The sequence below is a fragment of the Oryza glaberrima genome, chromosome 9 (genome assembly GCF_000147395.1).
Source record: "Oryza glaberrima chromosome 9, OglaRS2, whole genome shotgun sequence".
Lineage (NCBI taxonomy): Eukaryota > Viridiplantae > Streptophyta > Magnoliopsida > Poales > Poaceae > Oryza > Oryza glaberrima.
In genome coordinates this window covers 562,863-585,458 of record NC_068334.1, presented here as the reverse complement: position 1 = coordinate 585,458, position 22,596 = coordinate 562,863, and positions in this window count along the sequence as shown.

The window sequence follows — 22,596 nt, the reverse complement described above, 5'->3', positions numbered from 1 at the left end:
TCCGATTCAAATTTAAATTTGAATTCAAATATTTTCTATATATAGTATTTATATACATCTAAAGTTTATAGATCCAAAGTTTATAAGTCAAAAGTTTACATACCCGATTCAAATTTGAATTTGAATTCAAATTTTTTATACATAAATTTTTCTAACTTTTTGTTTTTTTAAAATTTTTTTGTGGTGCACTATAATAGAAAGAGGAGAAGGGGAGGAGGAAGGAGAGAAGTGGGAGGAGTGCCTATTGGGGGGGGGGGGGGGGGGGATCGGATCGCTGGGCGATCGCCCTGGCGGTCTATCGCCCATTAGGCCCCCCATCCTCTTGTCTTCTCTGCTCTTCTCATTTCCACAATTATTTTTGGCTCGGGGAAAAATTGACGTGTGGTAGGCTACTCTATAAAAAGCTCCTCGTGTATATACATAATCTCGAACAGACCCTTATTGCATCACCTGATGATATGTTGCTTTTGTTTTGAAAAGATCATCATATTTACATGAAATACAATGCAAAGAAGTAACAATCAGGCCCGGCCCCAAAATGTTGGGGCCCCCACCTACCAACTTCATTAGAGATGTAATTAGGCAGATGAAATCAAATCAGCGCTAAGACCGTAAAACTATAATTGTGTGCCCACTGCCCACAAGGCCACAAGATTGCAAACTACTACGAGCGATGTGCGACTATCGGTTACTCTTCAATAAATTGATTGTATGATTACGACGTGTACTAATGTTTGGTTTCTTCTACAAACATCTTTAACATGCAATTTCTTTTCAAGTTTGCAGAAATAATGATTTGTTTGAATTAGTTATATGTTTTTTAAGATATGTAATCCATACGAGGTCAAACACTAATACATTATTTTCAATTATTAGCTCGTTCTTGAAATCATGTCATCGGAAAATTAAATGAACAATTTGACAACTTTATGCCTTGAGAAGAAAATGCTAGATACTTTTGTAAAATAAGAAATTGCTAGATGAGATTGATATTGATACTACAGTCAATTGCTTCGTACCCAGAAATGTGAATAATTTTGGGTAATAATTTTGACTCATCTGTTGGATCAAATCTATTGGTGACAGGCTCCATTTTTGACCTGATTAAGATAACTGTCCGTGACGGCTAAATGCCCGATAGAAATGGCTTCTCACATCTGTGAGTTTTGATTTGTGACGGAAGCCTGTCCCAACACAGATGAGTGTTTCCGCCCGATTAAGATGACCTATCCCATACTAGTGTGCCCATTCTCTTCGGCCACATCAATGCTCGTCGGCTCTATATATATCATGTGTTGCCGACCAGATGAACGTTGTTTCCTTATTTTTCCACATGTGATTTTACTAGTATAGAGTAAATCTAGTATAAAGGAGCTCCATTTCCATTGATTCTGGTCGTGCACCTTTCACGCCCAGAGGCAGCTGTATCTGTGTGGTACCATATAAACGAGTTTAACTTGTTTTTTTTTTTAACTTCATAAAAAAAAGAAAAATCAACTTTGCGTAAGTGCAGCTGCTGATTTGTAATCTTTTTTTTAATTATTTTTCATATTACAAGAGTTTTTGGGTTAGTTTTATGCATATGGAATCTATGTATCTAAGAGCAAAGGCCAGAGAATTGAAGGAGCTGATTCAGAAGCAGAAATAACGGACTTGTGAAGACCGTGAAGAGGTAAAGGAGGGAGGTCAGTTGGACGCCATGCACATACGAATATGAAATGATAATAACGGTTATTTTTGTTCTGTTCAGTACACTTATAGTCGATATTTTGGAAGCGATCGATTTGTCACTATAAAAACCATTTTTCGTTACATATCACTTTTATTTTTACTAATAGACAAAGAGACGCTTGTAAAAAAAAATATTATTAGAGGGTTTCCAATCACGAACCACCAGTAACAATGGATCTTCCCTAGCGGCCATTTAAAAGATATGCTTTCTACGTTTACAAGTGGACCTCTTAACCAACGGCCAACGGAAATCGATTTTTCACTAGCGGCTACTAAAGAAGACCGCTTAAGAAAATCACTCTATTAAATAACGCCTTCTCGACTTCTCCCAGACCTGATGGTCATTCACCTCTCTCACTCATCTCTCCTCCTCGGCTTGTCCCGAGCCTCTCCTCCCTCCTCTCCCCATACCTCTCCAGCCTTGAGGTGTGACGGCAATGGGAGGCGAATCCGGTGGTGGGATGGGAGGAGATCGGTGGCGGTAGAGCAGCAGAGGGAGTGGCGGCAGCAGCGACGGCGACCCTTCCCTCTCCCTGATCCGTTGGTGGGATGGAAGGAGATTAGTGGCTGTGGCGCAATAGAGGGAGCGGCAGCGGTGACCCTACCCTCCCCTTCCTTCCCTCTCCCAGACCTGGTGGTGGGATGGGAGGAGGCCGGTGGCGGTGGCACACAGCAGAGGGATTGGCGACAGAGGGAGGAGGCCGCCGCCACCGCCGCCGCATCCGCAGAGGGAGTGGTGGCGGTGACCCTACACTCCCCTCCCTTCCTAGATCTAGCCTCCAGGTGCATGCTCTCAATGACAGCAGCTCCCTCAACGCTCAAGGTACTCTCAGCAACAGTGGACGCGGCGGCGATGGGGGCGAATCCGGTAGCAGGATAGGAGGAGAACGACAATGGTGGAAGCAGTAGAGGGGGCACCAGCAGCAGCTTCCCCACTCCCCTCCCCTCCCCACCGTCTCCCAGATCTGGCCGGAGGGAGGTAGACGGCGAGTGGTGGCCACACATATACCGGAGTGAGGTATTTCATGTCCTCCCAACCCCCCACACGGATGCACCTATAACCCCTTACAGTTGCTGGTTTATTAAAAAGTTTAGTACATATATGAAAAAAATTATGTATGTGTATATGTGTGCAAATCAAATATTATGTGTACCTTTCTTAATAAACCAGTACCTATACAAAGATACATGTGCAAAATAAGGGAGCAGTTGAGGCTCAAGCCAAGCTGACGACACGTGCGAGCCCACCTCAGTTCATCCCGAGCCAACCCCCTCAGTGTTATCCAAACCCTCGATCTTATCTCCCTAACCCTGCTCCTCTCTTTCCTACTCAATCTTATCACCCCATTTTCTCAGCCATTCACCTCCCTCTGGTTGGTTTAATTGTCGTTATTTGATCCTACAGATGCATTGAGCTAGCTATATATTTTTCTGATTTGTGAAACCTATAAAAAGTGTCGGTGATTCTACTCATAAGTGCCGCAATGGTAAAGTAAGGTGCACTCTATAAAACATGTATATCTCAGCAATAGACTAGATTAATAGTAAATCACCTTAATAGTATGTCTACATCGGTATCTATAGCTCTCTAATGCATTGCCTCGTTTTTCTCTATAGACTATCTTCAGGTTAGTAGATAGTTTTGCTCTCTCTCTTCATTTAATATTTTCCAGTAAGAAAATATGCTGACATGGATCTCTTGTAGAGAGCCTATAGATAACCATTGCGGGTGCCCTAATAAGATGTTTGTTGGAAATCTAGCATCTATAGAGATTCCCAACCGGCACCTATTGATATTTTTAAAGTAGGGTATGATTAGACATGTCAGTACGGGCCTACGGGGTGTATATGTACAGCTATTTGCCGACATGGATCGCTTAGCCAAATTGCTGCTCGTTTGTCAAGTTCTTACTTACGACCAAGAGTAACCATGCACCTGCCAATTTATACCACGAGCAGAATTTACTCTAACTAAAGAAGAAACATCACAACGACAAACTCGGGACAGCTTTATTAGTTGAATCCTCAAAAGTTATATTTGGCTATACGACATAACGTTCCCAGATCAGAATTCAGATGCATCCATGCATCAAATGTTATTTCAGATGCAACCATGCATGCATGCATGGTGCTTAATTAATTATCTTAGTCACCATTTTGACGGCGATCCGACTGGGCAGCAGCACTTGCTAATATCGGTGCAGTGGGCTCCTGGCTTATAGCCGCAGACTTGGCTGCACCGCGAAAATATGCAGTTCAGAAGAGTCCTCACAACGCAATCTGCAGCGTAAGTATATAACATGTTAGATAATTTCGCCATATTAATTGTCAAAAATTACCCAAATGCAACACAAGTACTAGTAAAGATACTTTTAACCCCTTGGGTTTAGATCCGATCGCTTGGCCCATGCGGCTCTGCCCATGTTTAACATATTAATTTTTAAATCAATTTTTTTAGTACATATGATAAGGAATTATGCCATAGTTTGAAAAAAATAACACTTAAAAAGGCTGAATGTAATCTAAACTACTTAAAGCACTTACCACACATTGTTCACCCCAGGAAAGATCGAAAATTCAGAAAGACAAAATTATATATAAAATCATGCATAAACAAATTGCAATGGTCATGTTGATGATCGAGAGATGAAATGAAGAGTAATAACACCTTGGTCCGCATCACATGAGGAGAGAAGAGAAGCCAGGATCACGAGAGCCGCCAAGAACAGGGCAGTGGTGTTCTTCTTGAAGATTGCCATCATGGAAAAGATAGCTATACCTTTTTTATCTCTTCTTTCTGATTTGTTGTACAGCTATAATGATCTCTCTTTATATAGAGGCGCCGGCAGACATTACGGCTAATTAAAACATTAAAAGCCGTAATTGTTTACGGGAATTAAGAGCGGTAAATCAATAGCAATGTTATATCGTGTACGAATCGCGGAGGATAAACTTCCTTATGAAAGGTGGATTGTATCTCAGCGTTCTTTATACTTTTAAATACAGCTTTGCAACCTGACTATTCTATTATATCCTGGATTTTTTTTATTCGTAATAACAATTACTAGTGGCAGAATTAAAAATGTACTCCCTTCGTTTCAGAATACAAGTATTTCTAGTTATGAATTTGGTTACACATATATCTAGATTTTGGGATAGAAGTAGCAGTAATTGTAAAGAAGAAATTAGAAAAATATGGTAAGATGCTGGCTGGTACAGCGTCCACACGCGGGCGAGCGCTAAGTATATCTCCATGACCATGTAACTTTCCTGTGGTGGGCTCGTGAATAGCATAAGGTGTAAACGGTTTCTAATCTATATCTATATCTATATCTATACTACTATAAAAATGAGGAATTGTGCCTAACAATCCTACAGCATCCATTCATTCGCCAGGTAAAATAATCTCATCCATTAATCTGCTGAAATGAAGTCTTCCACCGAATCCATCTTCGGCGACCCCGTGCTATCCATGGCCACACCACCGCTCTTTCCACGCGCCCGACCTAATTACTCTGCCCCCTTTCCCCGTGCTACTCGCTGACACCCCTCCTCGCGTGTTCCTCCTTCCGCTGGACTACCACCCGTGACCCACCGCAGCCACGCGCGTACGCGCTGACCCCGCCGTGACACCTCACCACCCCATCGCGGCACTCCTGGCGCCATCCTCTCACGATAATATTGCTGCCGCCTATTCCTCCCGGACAACACATCCTCCAGCCACTGTGCACATTCCCCATCTGCAGTCTACGGCGCGCCTCCTCTCCCTGGAAATCGCATCCTCCCGTCGCAAATCACATCCTCTAGCCGCGGAATCACCAGAAATCGATTCCTCTCGCCCACGGACGACACTTCTCGCATTCTCTCCAGCCGTGGAGATAATTAGTTTTTTTTATTCGTGTCCGAAAACCTCTTCCAATATCGGTCAAACGTCCAATGTGACATCCAAAAATTTTCTTTCGCGAACCAAAAAGGCCCTAATTAAAACATTAAAAGCCGTAATTGTTTGCGGGAATTAAGAGCGGTAAATCAATAGTACTGTTATATCGTGTACGAATTGCGGAGGATAAACTTCCTTATGAAAGGTGGATTCTATCTCAGCATTCTTTATGCTTTTAAATACAGCTTTGCAACCTGACTATTCTATCATATCCCGGATTTTTTTATTCATAATAACAATTACTAATGGCAGAATTAAATATGTACTCCCTTCGTTTCAGAATACAAGTATTTCTAGCTATGAATCTGGTCACACATATGTGTAGATTTTGGGATGGAGGTAGTAGTAATGGTAAAGAAGGAATTAGAAAAATATGGTAAGATGCTGGCTGGTAGAGCGTCCACACGCGGGCGAGCCCCAAGCATATCTCCATGACCATGGCCCTCTTTGGATCCTCCGGACTATTAAATAGCCCTCTAGAATCTTGCTATTTAGGAGTATTAAATGTAGATTACTAACAAAACCCATTCCATAACCTCTGGGCTATTTTGCGAGACGAATCTAACGATGTATATTAATCCATGATTTGCTACAGTGATGCTACAGTAATCATCCGCTAATCATAGATTAATATACCTCGTTAGATTCGTCTCGCAAAATAGCCTAGGGGTTATGGAATTGGTTTTGTCAGTAATCTACGTTTAATACTCCTAAATAGCAAGATTTCGAAGGGCTATTTAATAGCCCAGAGGATCCAAACAAGGCCCATGTAACTTTCCTGTGGTGGGCTGGTGAACAGCATAAGGGTGTAAACAGTTTCTAATCTATATCTATATCTATGCTAATATAAAAAGGAGGAGTTATGCCTAGCAATTCTACAGCATCCATCCATTCGCCAGGTAAAATAATCTGATCCATTAATCCGCTGAAATGAAATCTTCCACCGAATCCATCTTCAGTGACCCCGCGCTATCCATGGCCGCACCACCGCTCTTTCCACAAGCTCGGCCTGATTACTCTGCCCCCTTTCCCCGCGCTACTCGCTGCCGCCCCTCCTCGCGTGTTCCCCCTTCCGCTGGACTACTGCCCGGGACCCACCGCAGCTAGGCGCGTACGCGCTAACCCCGCCGTGACACCTCACCACCCCATCGCGGCACCCCCGAGGCCGCGCGCGCCATCCTCTCACGATAATAACGCTGCCGCCTATTCCTCCCGAACGACACATCCTCCAGCCACTGCGCACATTCCCCATCCACAGTCTACGGCGCCTCCTCTCCTCGGAAATCGCATCCTCCCGTCGCAAATCACATCCTCCATCCGCGGAATCACCGGAAATCGATTCCTCTCGCCGACGGACGACACTTCTCGCATTCTCTCCAGCCGTGGAATCGCCGGAAATCGTTTCCTCCCGCCGCGGACGACACTTCTCGCATCCTCCCCAGCTGTGGTGGTCTGCCCTTCAGCTGGCGGGGCTGCTCCATCTCCGTATCCACCGTAATCGATGGCCCAGTGTTCCCCCTGGGCCCTCCACTGCTGATGTCGTCGAGTCTTCCATCCTGGTCCGCTCTGCTGCCGACACATCCGGCCTTGCCGCTGCCACTTCTCCAAGCGGAGGCGAACAATGAATCTGAGAAGAAGTCGGTGGCCTTTGTCCTTTTTCCTGCGCGACGGTACAAGAGTGACATCTGCTATAAATCCAAAAACCTCAACCTGTGAGTTTTCTCTTCCCAGTGTCTCTCTCATCATCAATGGTAAAATTCACCCACGCCTTACCGTAGCAGCGATAGCGTGGATAAATTGAGCGAGGGAGATTATTTTGTACAGCTTCTCATTGTTGTTTAATGTCATGTATAGCATGCTTTTATCATTTTGATTGGATGCTAATTTAGTTTGCCATACTAAACGAAACAACTCATAGTTCATATACTTTTTTCTCGGTTGCCTTTCTCTAATCTGTTCTTGTTCCATGAATCTCTCATGTTTCTTATACATAGCAATTCATATGTATGGAAAAAGCATGGCAACCCTTTATCTAAAGTTATTTTTCTTTAAAAAAAAAATCCTTACTGTGGTTAGTCTTTTGACGAGGCTATATGAAATGACTTTTTTTTTTCTTTTGGCTATTTCTGTCATTAACAACCTTTTCAATTCAATAGATGATGAAAAGCAAGAATGTTCAGAAAATATGATTATGCCTGGTTCTGACAGTTTATTATACTTTCTAATTTTTAAATGTAATTTATATTTTATACTTCCTACATTTTTAAACGTGATTTGCACGTGCACGATTCCTAGTAATACAAATGAATGGGTAACCCGCGGCTACCATCTTACCCAGTCCCTCGCATTGATCCAGGTATAGCCTGATGCCTAAAGTCGATCGAGTTCCTACGCAAGCCTATCTGTGAGTCTCATCTTTTCGCTTATGCTTATGCTTATTAGCCAAAATTTGAATTTCAATCTTAAATAAATTTAGAGTTGATTTTGAAGGGTTTTTTTTATCGAAGTTTATTTTTCACTTTTTGTTAGCTCACTAAAAATACGTATGTAAAAGCTTTATTCACAAATAATTTTTTATTTGTAAATATACCGTTTGGTTTATTTCACATATAAGCCAAACGATGGCACGGTACGTCTGTGACTTGCCCTGATCGTTTGTTTACTCTCTCGGCATGGATGATGCCCTGTTGTCTATCCTCCTCACATATCGGGGGCTGTCGAATAGCCTGAGTCTGTTGTGGTCCAATCAAGTTTTGAGGGCTCAGGGTGCATAACTACCTGCAGATGATGGGCACGATGTCCCAGATCGGCATCGGCCTTGGGAAGGACAATGATCTGCCAACTGGGCAATGGCAGATCACTTGTGTTCTGGGAAGACAGATGGCTGGCTGCATGCAAGGAAGATGCGCCAAAGAGCTGGCGCCGGTGGTCACGATCAAGAACGGTTGCCGAAGCGCTATGCATTCTCCAGCCGCCAATGGAATTGATCATGGATGTACTCCGGGGCATTGGGTATTAAGTTGCATATACCGATCAGTTCAACCTAAAAGTTTAAGCTGATGAGAAAATACGGGCAATTCATTTTATATTCCAACACTCCCCCTAACGCGAGGCCCCCTCAAGTCTCTAGCGTGGAATAGAAGTGGGCTGTAATTTTTATTTAATTGCGCGTCTGCCAGGATTCGAACTCGAGACCTCCGGCTCCGATACCATATTAAGTTGCATGCACCGACTAGTTTAACCCAAAAGCTTATATTTCAAAATTAGGGATGCTTGAATACCTTGCTCTCTGGTCGCAAGTTAGTCGGGTAGTCCTATACTCCTATCCAAACATGAAGGGTTAATCTGGCATTCGGAGTCATCTAGCCAATCTCCACAAATTCGGCCTATGACACCTTGTTCATCGGCAGGGAGAAACAAATCTGGTGGAACCACGCATCGTCGTGACGCGGAAACTTCTCGTGGCTGATAGCCCATCGCTAGTGCTGGATGGGTGATGTTGGAATTTAATCCAATAAATTAATTGAGTCTTAGCCTAAACATGATCACATTTTGCTTATGCGAAAATTAATTAATCACTGACCTGAGATAAAGCCATTACTCTTCTTCTTTCTTCTCCTTTGTTTCTTCTGTTGTGAGATACCACACGAACCCCTTCCAGTGTCTAATCGATCGGGCGATTGATTTAGGGTTTAGGGTTGGAGAGAGTTGAGTCGTCACCCAGCCTCCCTCCTTCTCTTTCTTTATATAGCGACACTGGTGGGGCTCGGGGGTTTATCTCAATCTAAATTCGAATCTATTTTGTACCGATCACACAAAACAGATTTATCTCTTAGTTTGTTTCTTGTTAGGATAGGAAAACTGGTGGGATTTTAACCTTATCCTAACTAACCGGCATTAGCCGATAAAATCAACCAACATTCTCCCCTTGATTTTGAGACTAACTGATGAGTTTATCAAATAAAATAGCTCCCCAAGGCAATGTGTCTTCGACAACATTATGCGTCACCGAGACAACAAGACCTATAGTTCACTATAGTACCCAAATAAACTCAAGCTTAACTTAGTGGGTGTTGATTGAAAAAATAAGTCCCCCTCATCCAGGATCTTAGTGAGGCTCTTATTTATACATGTACTGGCCAGAACATATCTTAATTAATCTTAACTTTACGAGCCTTTAAAGTATGGATCCATGAGCAAAAGCTTAGCTTAATAATAATTCGATCCTGGGACATATCTTTCACAACTATATCAATATGTTAGGCAGAAAACACATAACATGTTGCTACTAGAATAAAAACCTGTGTTCAATTAGTGCACAACTTATAACACGGTACAATTGAGTGGTTTACACCTTTTGAGTGGTTTATGAGCGCTATTTACCACTCTTAGTTCTAGGAAATATGATTAATCATAACATGCTTTAAAATCTAACTGCATCGTCGACTATGCAGTAAGAGATTATTTTGGAGCTTTTCTATGGTTATTGCTCCCCTATGTGTGGATATAGCTTAATCTGAATAATCTTTATAAATATCCACACATCTCGCAAAATAAGTGTCCAAATGTCTTTAAACTTCTGAGATCATTGGACTTTAGAAATATAAGCATGTTACTTAAGATTGCCTTGTGAATAATACAAAACATTCTTAATACCAGTGGTCTAGTCTGGATTTAATTGAATACTGCCAAGATTCCCAGTAAAAAATGTATGCCAAATCTGTATGCATCCAGATTTGAGCTAATCTCAAGCTTTTGTCAGCTGAAGCATAAATGATTATCTTTATAATTTAATTTCAGCTTGACTAATCTTTAACTGAATTCTCTCAAATTATTTCTTTAATTTATGTCAATATATGACTTACTAATATAAGCCCAGTACTCCTTCAGACCAAAATAATTCATGGAAAAATTTCCTTAGCTTCTAACAGCAATATGCATTGCTTGACAATAAAATGTCATTAGTATGGAGTACCGGTGTGAAATTCCCACCTTTAATTTTCATGCACCTGTCCACCTCACTTGAATTGTTCGAAATTTCCATTAGAGTTAGGCTTAATCTTATTAACCCACTTAAATGGCCCACTATTTTGACTCATTTAGAAACTTCTACTAAATTCTTTATTTTATTCATCAATCTCAATTATCCTTACATGGTTCGAAAACCATTTAGATGAACACTTTAATGTCTTATTTTGTTCATCCATCTCAATTTATTCTTATTTTTGTTGTCTTATAAGGTGAACAAGCTTTATTTAGTGTTCACCACCATAATCCGATCTCATAACTTCATTTGATTTTAGCATTAGTGTCTTAAATTTCCTAAAGGAAATCGGAGGTTGCTTATGGGTAAACATAGCCATAAATAATCATTTGATGGCTAATTTCTTAACTTTGTGAAATTTTCACTTAAAGCTAAACAACGCCATTAAAATCTAAGGGAAAGAATATCTCTATCTCATGAGACGTTCCAAACTCCCCTAGTTATGTGTCATAAGCGACAATGGCACAAATTCAAAGACGTCTTACTTCCATCATCATAATAATTATTCTCCTCATTTTCTTGTTGAAGCTTAGTTCACTAATGACGTAGCGGGATTTAAAACATCATCAATGTTTGATTAAGTCCACAAATGGATTCCTTAAGTCATATGTGACTTGTATTTCCATAACAAAACCCTCAAGTTATGTTATGTATGTTTAATTGTGCAAGTCACAAATTAAGAGATACAAAATTCTAGCGTCCACATAATGGATCTATGAGTCATAAATGAGGTAGAATAATTCTTGCTGATCTTATTAGAGCTCTTGATGAGCTCCCGCTGATTTTATTATTTATGTAATGGAAGCATAATACCTTATGAACTTGAATCACTTAGCTTTACTTAGCGAATTATCATCTAATTAATGATAGATGTCAGAAATTTCTAAGGGTGAAGTGTCTCGACCTTAATGAGACATATATTCTCCCCTAGAAATGTGGCCGAAAAATAAGGCCATAATTTCGACAACGTCTCATAATGATTCAACCCAAAATAATGCCCTTAATCTTCTTATTTAACTACTTTCTTGAATCAGGACATTAAGCATGTCCCTATTTCTTGCAAAGAACTTACACAAGAAAATTTCAAGAGTAGCATACATAGGACATAGAGGCAATTTTATTTCCCCTTGCGAGGAAAGTGAGCTTTATTATAATTAAATTTGGAAGTTGCAACTCTCCCCCTTAGTGAAGCTTCATCTTTGCCATCAAATGACAAGATTAACATGATCTTACTTAGTTTGCCTCTTAGTCTTCTATATTTCTTATTGATTTGCGGAATGATGAACCAAGTCAATTATGGTCCACTTTGTCTTAGTATTACAAATCTGAAAATGACCGTAGTCTAATGGGAGAAGAATCATATGAAATGGACAAGTGGCGCATATGCAATGTGCGATGTCCACCTCACTAAGTGTTGCACGCCATGTGATTTATTTCTTATGCTACCTTTTAAATTATGGCGGCAAATGTGCATAGGTGCTAAAATTGTACTAAGCATTAGTTTTGACAAACTTCTAAAGTTCATCTCAACGTTTGCTAGATACAGTTTCGCAATGTCATGCTCAAAATTCTCCCCTAGCACTAACAGGGATGATAATCTCAATATTTATGATTGACATGCGAAACATAGCATTATATTGGCCTTCTCCCAGGCTAAAGATGCCTCTTGAGTTTAGAAAAAATTAGTGACATTAGCTGCGGGAGCCACAAGGAATCCTTTGTTAATGCTAAGTCATACTCAAATAGGCCTTAGACTCAGTTAAGTCAATGAGGAATAATAATAATAATTCCATAGACTTTAACTGATAAATAAAATTAAGTGGCACTATTATTGTGGTTGCTTGTGCAAATTACGTACAATAGTACATTAACTTACACAATAATAACTTAATCTTTATTCCGCTTTGTATCACCGTTAGGCAGAGACAAAACGAAGGAATCAATAAATGAAATTACTTATAATCCAAAATCAAGTCACCATTGGGCAGAAATGATTAGGGAATAAACATTAATGACTTAAGTCACATCACCAAAAGGTAGAAGTGATAAAGTAAATAATTTAAAATCCCAAAGCAAATCACCATACGGTAGAAATGATTAAGGAAATGACGCCATTTGTGATGCCATAGAATTAAAATTAAAATCCTTAGCCATATCACTGTTGGGCAGAAATGGTAAAGGAATTAAGCTTGCTGACAGATTAGATCCTCGATCACATCACCGTAAGGTAGAAGTGATAAAAGGAATTAATGCACTAATGGCATAAATAAAATTCTAAGTAATATCACCATTAAGGCCAAATGATAGAGAAAATTAAAATAATGATTGACAATACTTAGATTTCTTCCCTTAATTACATCACCGTTGGGTAGAAAATAAATAAGGAAATAACAATCTTGATGAAATCATCTTTCTTTCTAGATAAGCTTCCCGTTGGTTCCATTTATCTAGAAATAATTTACTCAGTATTGCAACTGATCTTAAATAATAAGAATTGCTTATTGCATATAATTAGTTTACCATGGCTTAATCAATCATATGCAAAATAAACTTAGAATTTCATAGTCAAAGCACCATTGGTCATAAATAATTATGAATAATCATAAAATTAATTCCTTAATTATATCACCACTTGGTAGAAAATAACTAAGGAATAAAATAAATATAATTGTCATGCAATTATAATAACGTGGGTTAAATATAACTTCAGATCTTAATACTTTCTAGTCGAATTTCTCGTTGGTTCCATTCGACTATAAATAATTAAGTTACTAAGGCAATTACCATCATAATGATGTTGACATGAAATCATAAATACTTTCTAGTTAAATTTCCCTTCAACTAAAAATAAATTAAATGGCTTAAAGAAATAATAATCTTAATAAATATTGACATGAAATCATATTAACGTTGGTCAAATATAATATCATATCATTAATTTCTTTTTGAGTGACCAAATAATTTATCATAATTTTCCAGCAATTTTAAATGGCTATGTAAGCTCATAAATGAATTTCTGGAAATTAATAAAACATTAAATTCGCGGGCTTAGGATTAAAATTAATAAGAGCCCACTCTTATTGGTGAGGCCGGCCCAAAACGGACCGGCCCACTTATGCGCGCGCGGCGCTGAGATGGGCGCAGCCCAGATCGGCTCAGCCCATAGGCAAAGGCGGCCCGACGCGGAGTCGATCTGAGCCGTCCGATCTAATGGACGGCTCAGATTCCCTCCATGCCGAAGAAGTCGCTGACGGGGAGGGTGAGAACCCTAACCCTATTCCCGATTATTCTCCCCTTCTCTTCCTGATTCGACGTCCAGCGAGCGAGCGACCGAATCGGCGTCGATGGTGCGACGGCAGTCCGACGAGTTTGAGCGCCAGCGTGGCGACGAGCACCGCCGTGGCTCCATCTTCGCTGGCTGGGGGGCGCGCTTGGGGCGGCGCCAAGCCGTGGCGTTTAGGCGTTTTGGCGGTCCGACGAAGTGGCGGCGCGCAAGCGGCAGTGGTCGCCGTGCGGCTCCGGACTTCATTTTTCTGGGGGGCGGAGCACTAGGCGGCGCCAAGCCAGGCCTTCCCGTCCCGGCGTGGCGGTGATGGTGGGAAAATTCAAGGCGGTGTGCGCACGGCGGATGCCGACGTGACCGTGAGGAGCTCCGACGAGCTTAGGGAGCTTCAAGTCTGGCAAAATTCCCGGAACCCGAAGCTTTAATTTCTTGTTTGTTTTTTTTTGGATTTAATTCGGGTATTTGTGACTTAGGGTTCTTCCCCCAAAAATTTAGGGTTCTTCATTTGGGGATTTTAGGCCGATTGGATCCGGCTTATTGGGGATTTCCGGAAATTTCAATATTGTTTATTCCCTTTTGCTTATCAGTGGGGAATTTCAATCTAGTTTATCCCCTGTTTTCCCCAATTTACTTCTTAATCCACTGTTCTTATATGATAAGAACCTAGGGTTTATGAGGTGGGAACAACGAGAGTTTCAATCTGGTTTATCTCATTCGTTCTCCGCTTAGTAAAATTCGAGAGAAAAAAAATCTCTCTCTGATTGAATTTCTCCTTCCCTTACTGATTTCTAGCCGAAGCTATGATTTACTTAAGCATGAACCCTAATTCGATCTAATTAACTTTAATATGACATAATGCTCAAATCAAAGCAACTTTAAGAACTAATAAACATAATAAGGGGCTTAATAGATTAATCATGGCATCATGCCGAGACAGATTAGGGTTCATCACTTCATTTGCACAGTGGCTTCAATCAGGGATGATGGGATCAAGTGGCTAAGATTAGGCTCTGATACCACAATGTTGGAATTTAATCCAATAAATTAATTGAGTCTTAGCCTAAACATGATCACCTTTTGCTTATGCGGAAATTAATTGATCACTAACCTGAGATGAAGCCAATACTCTTCTTCTTTCTTCTCCTTTGTTTCTTCTGTTGTGAGATACCTCACGAACCCCTTCCAGTGTCTAATCGATCGGGCGATTGATTTAGGGTTTAGGGTTGGAGAGAGTTGAGTCGTCACCCAGCCTCCCTCCTCTTTCTTTATATAGCGACACTGGTGGGGCTCGGGGGTTTATCTCAATCTAAATTCGAATCTATTTTGTACCGATCACACAAAACAGATTTATCTCTTAGTTGTTTCTTGTTAGGATAGGAAAACCGGTGGGATTTTAACCTTATCCTAACTAACCGGCATTAGCCGATAAAATCAACCAACAGGTGACAGGTTGAGCAAATGTGGGTTGCCACTCCCGGGACAATGTGTATTGCTGCGACCAACACCAAGAGACAATCGATTATATCCTTTCTTTTTGTGGATGGTAATGTATGGCATTGGCAAACCACAATGCTTCCCATCAAACGAACACTCCTTCCTGTTTTGGTGGAGTGACCGTCAGAATAATGTGGCATTAAGAAGGTTTTGATACCATTGTCATCCTGATGGCCTGGAAAATCTTAAAGGAGAGAACCAGTCCAATCTTCAACTTCAAGTTCAAGACAAACTAGTTGGCACCCCGTGCCTAGGGATGAAAACGGAGCGGGTACAGACGGATAATGCTCATGTCATATTTGTTTTCATATTTTTTTTACCGGATACAAAAATGAATACGGATAGCTCGAGTATGAAAACAAATACGGATTGTCTCGAATACGAATAAGAATACGAATAAGAATCGAATATGATCGGATACGAATACGGAAACAATTTTTTTTCGAAACACGAAAACCAACTGAACTTCTAATGGAAACAAATATCAACATATATCAGTAGCGCCTGAGGTCCTGGGTTCGACTCCCCATGGGAGCGAATTTTCCAGGATTTAACGGCGTTGTGCTTTCAGTGGCAGGCGACGTACCCGTCGACAGCGAGGCCACTGTGGTGACTTTGTCAATCTCTCCAAGATTTGCCGGCCCAGTCTTCAAAGATGCTCATAGGGGTAGGGTTTGCGTGCGTGCGTTCATAGGGGTGAGTGCGCGTGCATTGTGAGTGTCTGCGTTGTACTGTGTAATTCTCAAAAAAAAATCAACATATATAATTAGCTCATTTTATATAAAATGAAATATAATTTATAAATATTTTTTAAAATTTGAATAATATTAATAGTATGGACTAGTGTTAAGAGATAAACTACTATTAAAATCTATAAAGGTATATTGAAGGTTATAGAGTTAGAAAGAAATGGGGGTATGTCTCATGGCTTTTGCGGATATCCGAATAGCACTATTCACCGGATATCTGAATTATTATCCGTATCCGACGAAAACCCCAGTACCATATCCGTATTCGTATTCTGTATCCGAACGATCCAAAAATTATCCGCCAAAAGATATCCGTATCTGTTTTTGTCTGGAGCGGACGGAAACTATCCGCTCCGTTTTCATCCCTACCCGTGCCTTTTCCGCGAAATTTGCTAGTTTTATCGTCAAATAAAATCAATGTTTTAAATAATTAGATGTAACTATGTATATATACAAAATAAATGATAATGTGGATTCATATATACTCTTTGCTATTACAATACAATTCATGTTTTATTTTTTTAAAACATCATTGTGTATTGTTATTATATACGAAAGTTATTTTCATGCACAATCTGGATATCGTCATAATTAGGGTAGTTTGCAGTTTTGCACCTCTTTGCTTTATCTCAAGCTTATTTCAAAAATATGTTTGGTTTTATGATGCTTAATTACTCTATGTTATCCAATTATTTATAACAAAACAAAACTCACATATTATACAATAATCTGAGTTGTATTAAATAAAGAAGATAAGTTTGCATTATCTTGGAGGACTTGGGAGGAGAAAACATAGTATTATGTGTAGAATGAATAACAATGTCACATGTGATTATGATCTAAAGAGAGGTGACTGGATGAGTAATCAATGATTAAATTAGATGGATGAGTAGCTTCTTGATCCAACGGCTGATAACTATGTACTAATGCTGTAACGTCCCACCTCTCCCAGGCCGGGCCGACTCTTCCGGAAAAAAAGTTGCAACTTGTTGATATGAGTATTCTATTAATCCTATTAAACGCTCCTCTTCCCGATCGGTCACCCATCCCAAATTGTTCCAGGCCAAGTACGCTTAACCTCAGAGTTCTTTGGAGATCGGCTTCCGGAAAAGAAGTTGCAACTTGTTGATATGAATATTCTATTAAGGAGATCGCCTTCCGAAAAAGAAGTTGCAACTTGTTGATATGAGTATTCTATTAATCCTATTAAACGCTGGGCCGGGATGTCACATCCTCACCCCCTTAAGAGACCGACGTCCTCGTCGGTCAACCCCTAGCCAGGAACGTCCCCTCTTGGCCACGTCCGTGTGTCCAATGCTAGCGTATGTGCCATGCTGTGTGACCACTTCGGATCCACACCAGCCATGCGCAGCATGCCTGTGCAACTGTGACTCACGTGTCCGTGAAACCGCGAGAGTTGACTCTGGTACCATTCAGTAACGTCATGTCTGCGCAACTGCGACACACGCGCCCGTGAAATCGCGAGAGTCAGCTCTAATACCATTTTGTAACGTCCCACCTCTCTCAGGCCAGGCTCTGATACCATTCTGTAATGTCCCGCCCTGACTCTGGTACCATTCAGTAACGTCATGTCTGCGCAACTGCGACACACGCCAGGCCAGGCTCTGATACCATTCTGTAATGTCCCGCTCGAGCCCACTTATATCTGACAGCTTTCATAAGTCATAGATTGCCCTCACATGTGCACCCGGGAATAATTTTCCGATCGGTCATCCATCCCAAATTGCTCCAGGCTAAACACGCTTAACTTTAGAGTTCTTTGGAGATCAGCTTCTGAAAAAAAAGTTGTAACTTGTTGATATGAGTATTCTATTAATCCTATTAAGCCCTGGGCCAGGATGTCACAAATACAATCCGATGGCTTAAAATTAATGGTGATGTGGCTTCTTACATGTCTCATTTTATATGAGTAAATGATTTTTAATGTGTACCAACTATATATAGAAAGATAGAAAGATAGGATACGGAAGGTGGCAGGCTGGCAGCAATGAGTGCCACCCTCTGGCGGGAAGCCAGAGTGCCAATCTAGGCCTCTGTTTCTCGGTTGTATCAACCTTCTCCAAGATCCCTTCGTGTTCCCCCTTTACGCTTTCTCTTTTTTTTTCTGTACATATGGTGCATAGAAAAAAGAACATTAAACGGATTAAATTGAGTTCAATCAGAGTGTTCATTCGCAATTGTCAAATTAATGTTTGATTGTTTTCTCATACTACACTAGTTGCATATTCATGAGATGATGGCTATACTCGTTATCGCTTCAGCGATTTGTTAATCTTTTCGAGGAAAGGGACAAGCGATTAATACTCTGCAATTAGATGTGAGCTGCTTGTGAGATTTACCTATACATTCATTGAAAACAAGTTTTTAGATAATGAATAGAATCCGGAATCCTGACCTTGCTAAAAAGCTATAACCAATTATTATACCAATTCAATCAAATACGATAGCTCCTCAACAAGTCATAAAAACACAGGCCTAATAAAACAGGAGCATACACAAAGTACTAAATGCCAACACAAGAAAAGACCACAAGATTATGAATTCTATATGTGATTCTCCATCTAAAGTTGGTAAAAAATTGCATAACCGTTGACTCAAAATTACGACATGCAACTTTTATTAGCTTGGTATCTTCATCATACTTTTATAGTTGAGCTCAGAACCGGAGCCAGTGTGTTGCCCTAAAAAGAATCTGCATATAAGATATAAATAGCGATTTGTCAAAAACCATACCATTTCTGCTCAGCCATAGAGTCCAACATATAGCTGCTCGTACAAGAATAAGTTTACTGGTTTTTTTTTTATCAACCTCTGCAAACCAATTGTCAAAAATATAAGATATACTATGTAGAATATTTAAACCATAAGAAAATCATAGTTCTCTCCAAAGAAATTTTACATAGGCCATGTTTAGTTCCTTTTCAAATTTTTTTAAGTATATGGATACACATTTGAAGTATTAAACGTAGACTAATAACAAAATAAATTATAGATTCCGCCTGTAAACTGCGAGACGAATCTATTAAGCCTAATTAATCCATTATTAGCAAATGTTTACTGTAGCACCACATTGCCAAATCATGGCGTAATAAGGCTCAAAAGATTCGTCTCGCAATTTACATGCAAACTTTGCAATTGGTTTTTTCGTCCACATTTAATGCTCTATGCATGTGTCCAAATATTCGATGTGACGGAATTTTTGAAAGTTTAAAGGTAACTACACACAACCATAATGACAATTCAAGAATAAAACAACTTTTTGGCTATTCTAAAGAACTATGCATGGGAGCGATTTGATTGGGCTTGTGACCACATAATATGTTGGGTTCAGCCACCTTCATCTGGATGCTTTGCACAAATATATAGGCATCCATGTATTATTTTTAAGCTTTAAATAAAAATATTGCATCGTTGCATACGTATATACGTGCATAGTTGCTCAATTTGTTTTGTATTATCATATATGTAAGTTTTAGATTGGAGGATAATTATTATTAGTTTTTAATATTTGTATCTTATATAGGAGTGTTATGTTAGATCCACCGCAATGCACAGAGAAGATGCTAGTTAAAGAGATAAACATTAGTAGAGACGTTACATTTCTTTCTCTTGCGAGGTAGTAGAAATGGCTGGGCTGACTCAGTAGCTTCGAGTAGGGGTGAAAATGGATCGCATACGGATGAAAATGTCTATAAAGAATAAATAAAAAATGATACATCTGGAAAGAACGATTACGAATCGGAATGAATATGATTACAAATATTTAATAGACCATAAACCCCTAATATGTATTGATATAATTTTTTTTTCGAGGAATATGTATTGATATAATTGTCTCTCAATTAGGAACTATTTTATACATCAAGCTTTTACGTATATAATATGCAAATCAACTTAAAAAAATATCACTAAAAATTTTAGAAAATAACGTGCTTGTAATTTTAGTAGTATTACATTTACGTGTAAAATTACATCTTCAAATACATACTACATAGCGAGTAAAAAAAAAAAGAAGACAAATTCTGACTGATTTGTAGTCCTAAAATATCAGAATTTTTTATTTTAAGACTAAAAATATAAGAATTGAGGTTAAGATTTAAAATGCAGGTGTAATATTATTGAAACTATATGTACAAATATTTTTAGATTTTTTTTGGTAATATTTGTTAGTTGGTACATATAGAGTGCACAGGACATGTTACCTCTCAAATAGAGTAAAATGCACCAGCGATTTTTAAACTTGTCAGAAGGTTTCACTTAGGTCTATGAACTTGCAAAGCGTACATCGAGATATCTAAACTTGGTTTATTGTATCATCTCGGTCTAAAGCTGCGTTTGACCGTAATTTTGCCTACGTGGCACGCCACGTGAATGATGACATGAAATTTTTATATTTTTTTCTTCCTTCTTCCTTCTTTTTTTTCTCTCTTCTCCTTTTTTTTTTTCTTCCGTGCCTCCGCCGGTCAACACGGCGGTGCTCTAGCCCATCAATTCCGAGTCCACACTGGCGCGCTGGCAGCTCCTCGCCACCGGCGAGCCCATCCAACACCTCGGCTGCTCGTCGTTGTCCACCGCCACTCCATCAGCGCAAACAACAGCAGCAACAAGTCAGATCCAGTGCCTAAATCCAAGCAGCAGCAAGCAACCAATCCAAAATCCAAAAATCCAACAAGGCAGCATGAGAAGTAGCAGCCGCAGACATCAACCTACCTCACCCTCGGCTCGTCGTAGTCGCACGCTGCGGATCTGCTCGCTGCGCGGTCCGGTTGCTCCCTGGTCACGCCATCAGTGCCAGCGTCCGCCCGTTGCCGATTTCCTCGCCGTCTTCAAGCTTGTTGCAGCCGGCCGTTGTCTTCGTCCATCACTGCCGCTGGCCGTCTTCGCTAATCTCCTTCCCCGCCGAGCTCAGCGGCCTCTCCTTCTCTGTCGACCTAAGCTGAGGGCCTTGGCGGCGTGCTGCTGGCTCCACCGCTGGTTGACCCGGAGCCACGGGGCAGGATGGGAGCGCGGGCGACGCCCAAGGCGACGCGTGGCCGGAGATCGGCGGTGGGCGGCGGAGCTTGGGCTCGCGGTGACGGGGGAAGAGTACGGCAGTGCCGTGAGCAGCGAGCCTGCGTGCGGGCGGCGCCGGAGGTGGCGAGCGGTGAGTGGGAAGCGCGCGCGCAGGCGGCATCGAGGGCGGCAAGCTGCGAGTGCGCGAGGCCCTTCTGCGCCGCCATTATCCTTCCCCAGTCGCCTCCGTCCCCTCCATCCCGTCAGCGCCGCCGTCCTCCTCCCCCAGTCACCGCCCTTCTCCCCCCATCGCCGCCGCTGTGCTCCCCCCCATCAACGCCGCCGTCTTCCTCCCTGCGTGCTTGCCGCCGTCGCGCGCTCGCCTCCAGCACGGCTGCTCGGCAAAACCGCGGCAGTGGCGGCACCCATGGCGTGCGGTGGCTCGGTTGCGCAGGAGAAAAAAAAAGAGAAGGGAGAAAAAAAAAAAGAAAAAGGGAGAAAGAATTACATATCATCGTCAACGTGGCATGCCACGTAGGCAAGATCACGGTAAAACACGGGTTTGGACTGGGATGATACAATAAACCAAGTTTAGAGACCTCGATGTGCGCTTTGCAAGTTCGTGGACCTAAATGAAACCTTCTAACAAGTTTAAGTACCGCTGGTGTATTCTACTCTCTCAAATAATACATCAAATCTATAAGGGGTAATTTCGTTCTTATACCTACTTTGATGTTCAATATTAATTTTGCCCCCTACTTTTTAGGTTATTATTTTTGTCTCTGTTTTTTTAAACGAATACACATTTTACCCTTACTTTGGATGATGAAGTTAACGGTGTTAAGTCATTGGCAAAATCATATTTATACGCTTACTTGATGTCGCACATTTAGCTCTATAGTGTCATTAATTGTGCTTTTACCTCATTCATGGAACTCGATTTCGAAAATAGGATGATCTTTTGATAAACTATGACTTATATAACAATTTGGACATAACATCAACAAAACTGTGACATGACCAGATTCATAAAACTTAGATAAAATTTTGATAACATTTCAATAGCATTTTGACAGAATTGGACAACATTTTTTCAGCATTCACCTTCCATGAAAATCTCCTCCATTTGCAAGATTCGCTCAAGAAGCGCTGCTCCCCGCCACCACGCCTCCTGCTCGCTGCCAATGCTTGGTCGGGTCGCGGTCGCCTGGTCAAGTTGCCGACATTGGCTGCTGCTCGCTGCCACCACACCCTCCTTGTCGCCGTGTCTTGGTTGGGTCACGGTTGACTGGACGGGTCGGCGACAATGACTGTTGCTCCTCGCCACCTTGCCCGCTCCCCG